Source organism: Zingiber officinale, chromosome 10A (genome assembly GCF_018446385.1).
Source record: "Zingiber officinale cultivar Zhangliang chromosome 10A, Zo_v1.1, whole genome shotgun sequence".
Classification (NCBI taxonomy): domain Eukaryota; kingdom Viridiplantae; phylum Streptophyta; class Magnoliopsida; order Zingiberales; family Zingiberaceae; genus Zingiber; species Zingiber officinale.
This window is the reverse complement of record NC_056004.1, coordinates 21,116,731-21,122,751: the sequence shown is the minus strand read 5'-3', so window position 1 is coordinate 21,122,751 and position 6,021 is coordinate 21,116,731.

Genomic DNA, 6,021 nt, shown 5'->3' with positions numbered 1-6,021 from the left:
TCAAACAGTTGCTCAGTAAAAATTTATCGGCATAATAAATTTGTTATCAGACAGTTCCCAATGGATTTTAACTTCAAAACTAGTCAAATAAGAGATTAAATAACAAATAGAATGCCTGAGCTCTCAGGAACAAGGCCAAAGTTTTCCACAGTTACGAAATTCCAGGAAAAGATAATCACTCCTGCGGCCCATTACAAAAATTGATCCCAATCTTGCCGGAGCTCTCACTCTTTTCTCTTCGCAACGAGGGAGAAGACACTCCAAAGAGAGTTTTTCAGCTCCCTAATTGGAACAGAATAGAGATCCTCAAGCGACGTCAAGAAAGGGATCAAAGATAACGGGAATCAGAAGTTCATCCCATCATGGCTTCGATTTCGGTGTGGTTAAAGCAAAAAATATGTCATCATTGAGCCCAAAATAAAAAATTTAAAGCCGGAAGGTCCATCTTCTATCAATTAAAAAAAAAAATAGTCAACACGCGAAAAAATAAAAGACTGGAGAGACACAACAGATACATGTAGAACCCACGAGAAAATGCGGCAATCCACGGTGATCCGGATGCCGCACGTCCAGGGGCACCAATTCTTTGATATTGCATCTCTTCGCCTCAAGCATAGTCCGGACGAGTCGCGATCGACTCCGGACGATTGTGATTTTAACAGAAGAATGCATAAACAGGAAAATCAAGCAAAACAAAGTCGAAAAGGCAACATCTTTGGGAGAGAAACAAGAAGGGGAATAAACGAACCTGATTCGAATGTATAGAAGAATTAAACCCGAAGCAAGGAGGTCGATTTCGCAGATGCGGCGGAGGATAAGGGTATCGCTAGGTATTTATGGACAGTGTCAGAGCGCTAGGGTTTACTGTCGCTCCGTGCGTACCGATACGCGCCGAGGAACATCGCCGTCAGTTATGTGATAGTATGGGCCTAGATCGTGCTTAAAACTGACAGGTAGGCCCACATAATGTTTCCGAAGGCCCAAAAGTATTTATTTATTTAATTATCTTTGATATTATGAAATTCGATACACCTGGATCCGTTCCCAAATTTCAGTATTATCCATTCTAATCCAACAGGTGCTCGAAGGTTCATTAACACAGAGATATTATTGGAAAAGAAAGGGAGAATGATAAAGGTTTAATATATAAAATTATAAAATTATTTTTATTTTTATTAAAAATTTATGTGTTTTATAATCGGGTGCATGTTATATATATTTATTGGTTAAAATTTACACGTTTAAACCATTATAACTCTTTTATTAAAATCTTCCAATCATGAAATTAATTTTGACAATCTTATATATTAACAAAACAATATTAGGAAAGTCGTCCAACCCCATCTAAACATAAGATGCAAGCGTGCATACCAAGCAGCAATAAAACAAATCATTTATGTCGATACAAGTTGATACATAGGATACAATTTCATAAAATTTTATATTTCCATCACTCATATGTAATCAAATAAATAAAAAATAAATTAAATTATAAAAGCAACAATAGGGAGCATCCAAAAATGAAACCACTTGTTTGCTCTATCAACTTTAAACATCTCAACATGAAGAGACATCGTTTTAACCAGTGGAACACAAAAACTAGACATTTTGATATCATTGAGATCGCTAGAAAATCTACAGAAGATTGTTTTATGTGAAATCTCTGTCTACAGATCCAACGAACCACTACGGCTGAACAAATAAACCTCCAAGAATAACTTCTGAAATGATGCTAATAGGATAACAAGCCACCGCAAACTTGAAATCACTAACTTTTGATTGTAACAGAGATTGTTAAAGGACCATTTTGATATGGTAAACTTGAAATCAGTTGGCCGCAACATGGATGGAGTTAGGAATTTCATATTAAGGGGGTGAAATGTATGTATTTATATTGAGGAGAGTTAACCATGTCATTATCTTCCATTCGCCTCTCTTTCACCCTATTGAGTTAGGAATTTCTTATATACTTCTTATACTTAAAAATTGAGAGGGGGTGGTCGCCGCCATCGCCTCCTCCCTGGTTGGCAACACACAAACTTTTTATTTCTTCGGATCATATACTTGAAATCAAATAACAACACACAACAATGATAAATTTAGCCAGATTCTAACCCCTAACAACCAATCTAACATAACAGCAGAGAATAGAAGAAGAAATAAAAATTAGGATTACCTGTCTTCGAAGAGATATTACAAGGGATGGCGTCGGTGTAAGTGTCGGCATCAATGTCGACATCGGTGTCAACATTAACGTTGGTGGAATGTGAGCGTTGAACTGTGTGAGTTGATCGAGTGGTGCTTTTTCATCGTGGTGCAAAGTAAAACAATGATTTTTAGAATTAATATAATAAAATAGGGATAAATTTCCTTACCCTTTCTTTCACCTCAATTCAGAGTGTAAAAAATTCTTTTATTTCATAGATAAAGAAGGTTAAAATTTACCCTTTTTTACTTTTCATTTTCTTAGCTCACTTCCTCCCAAACAGAATTTCAAATTTTTCTTCTCCTTATTTAACCTTCCCTCCCCTTTGCTCACTTTCTTCCATCACAGAGACTAAGTAGTTAAGTTTTAAAGTTTTGCAAATACACATCACTTTTCTTTCGTTATACCTCTTCTTTTTTACATTGCTATAATTTAATAGTAGAATAAGAGAGAATTATCTTATTTAATATTTCTACTAAACACCTCTATTTATATAATAGGTGGGGTCGAGTTGTACATAAATGGAAGAATACAATAATATATAAATCAATAATTAAATCAAATCAATAATCTATTATAACACTCCCCCTTAGATAATTAATGAAGAATGTAGCATTGTCTGGTTAAAATTTTATCAATAAAACACAGTGGAAAAAACTTGAATGAAGGGAAAAAAAAGTACAACAGTAGATATTCTCCTGATTTTAATCAACTAAAAATCTTTATTTGATGCATCTCTTTCTTGTGCACCAATTACTTGAATATCGATGTTAACAATGCTTTTGTGAAAAAAATCATCTATATTGTCACTAGAATGAATTTGTTGAACATCAATATTACATTTCTTCTTAAGTTCAGGTGTATAAAAAAAATATTGATAAAACTTATATTTTAAATCAATATTCTTTAAAAATATTGATAAATTTTATATCTTTGTATTTTAAATTATAGATCGGTTAATAAATCAACATAAATTCGCGTGGTGCTATTTTAGGAGCATTAACATAGAATTAAAAATTATGTTTCTTTAGGAGCATCAATATAAATTAAGAATTGTACTGCTTCGAGGGTATCAATATTAAACCTAAATAATGTGATGCTTCAGGAGCATTAATATAAAATTAAAAATTTGTGCTTTTTCGGGAGCATCAATATAAATTTAGAATTTGTGTTACTTAAATAATATAATTATTAAATTGAAATATTGTGCTACTTCGGAGCATTAATATAAAACTAAAGGCATAAATATAAAATTAAAAGTTTGTGATATTTCGAGACCATCAACATAAAGACTAAGAGTAAGGATATATAATATGAGTTCGTACCTTAAAAAGCACTTGTACTGATAACGTGTTATAATTTAATAAGTAGAAGAAGAGAGAATTAAAAAGAGAATTATCTTATTTAATCGTTGTACCAAACACCCCTATTTATAGGATAGATGGAGTGGTACAAAAATGGAAGAATATAATGATATATCAATCATTAATCAAATTAAATCAAACCAATTATCTATTATAACACTCCCTCTTAGATGATTGATGGAGAATTCAACGTTGTCTCGTTAAAACCTTGTCAGTAAAACCAGTGGGAAAAATCTGAACGAAGAAAAAAGAGTACAACAATAGATACTTCTCCTGATTTTAATCATTGAATATCCTTTATTTGATGCATCCATATATTGTGTACCAATTTCTTAAATATTGATGTCGACAAGGTTTTTGTCAATAAATCAGCTACATTGTCACTAAAACGAATTTACTGAACATCAATATCATCTTTCTTTTAGAGTTTATGTGTGTAGAAAAACTTTGATAAAATATACTTTGTTTGATCCCCTTTAATATAACTTCCCTTTTGTTGTTGTTAGTTTGCATGATTCTTGAATATTTAGAGTCATATGTCTCAATCATATACATTCTCGACTTGCTACATATATTGCAATGATTTCAGAGTGATTTGGCGATGTCCATGTTAAAGCTTGTTTTGCTGACTTCCATGATATTATAATGTCTCCTTGTGTAAACACATTATTTGTTTGAGATCTAATTTTATGTGAATTTAAAAGATAACATGCATATGCATATCTTATTAAAAATAAATTTGATCTTATCGAATATAATAATCCATGTCTATTGTACCACAAAGGTAATGAAATATGTATTTTACACCATTTCAATGTTTTCAGGTTAGAAAAGATATGTATCTTACTAGAAGGTTAACAAAAAATGTAATATCTGGGCGAATATAATTGGTAAAATATGATAATGCACCAATTGTATTAAGATATGGTAATTTTAGACCAATAATATTTTCTCCATCTTTGAGTGGACAAAAGAGATCTTTTTTTTTAATGTCAATTGATTGAACAACCATTGGTGAATGAAATGATATGCATTATCTATATAAAAGCACTTTAGTTTTCTTTGTATGTATGAGGACTAATGATTGCTTTAATTCATATAATGATTTTTGCAGCTTTATTGAAAACATGATCTTGGGGGTTACATCATTTGTTTATGGTGGTTTAAATCTTTATATATATATATATATATATATATATATATATATCTCGAGTGAATCATATAGATTTGCAATGACCTCATCCTTAAGTTATATGTACAGTTTTTCTGATACAACCAAACTACTCAAAAATCATAAAGTAGTGACATCCATCATAAGTGAATATGTTTCCTCATAATTGATTCCACGTCTTTTGTGAGAAACCTTGAGCTACAAGTTTGACTTTGCATTTCATAACTTTACCTTTTCCATTTTTGCGTACAAGCACCCATTTATATCCTACTAGGATTACATCCTTAAATGTTCTGTTCCTATCTGAAAGCAGAGAAGATGGAAAGCTAGGAACGTGGCTAAAAATTTAACGCGACAAAGACTTTACGTGATCCTACAACACAAAAGTGTCAATGCTGGGCTAGGAAGGGGTTCTCGGCATTGACCCTCTAATGCTTAAGTCAATCTCCGACAATGTAGAAAATAATAGGAAAACACAAAAGAGTGTGTAGAATGATGAAGCTACACATACCTTTTCCTGTAGATGGGAACCCCCTTTTATAGTGCAACTGTAGTACTTGTGCACACATCTCAAAGTGTGCGAATATTTTTCCAAGTACCCTATGAAAAGCTAAGTCAAAAAAGTAAATCTAACACCTTTCCTTAAGAGAGCATGCATATCTTTGATGTAACAGCTTGGAAGCTTCTACCATACGATTTGTCTGCGGAACATGCTTTGTTGTCAATGGTATAAACCTCCAAAAGAGTACAAGGAGATATACAGGCGAGTCCCATTATAGGTCGAGCGGTGGCAGCTAGGTCGAGCGGCCGGGACACACTCGCTCGACTATGCAGCACCAAGCACTCTCCCTTCTCTTAGCTTTCCCGTTGTCGGAGGTTTATTGCCTCTCATCCAGACGGACACACCTCCCACTCGGTAAGGACGACGATGGGGGGATGTGATGTCTATTTGTCTCTTAACCTCGAGTTATTCATTTGGCCTTGCTCGTCTGCTCAGACATCTCGGTCCGCTCAGCAGTAACTCACCCGCTCGCCCGACTTTGACTCTTTCTTTGACTTTGACATCCACGTCATGCGATCTTCAGTTGCTTTGGCCAATCTTTGTGGTGCCTCTGTAAAATACCGTAATAAAAAAATAATAGGGTTTAAATGAGGAATAACCTTAATGGAATTTTAGAAATTTTTTGAAGATTTTTCGGAGCTCGTATGAAGTTATTTGCGAGATGAAATAATAGACATGGGAAGAGTCTGTTTAGAAATACCAAAATAAGAGTTGATTT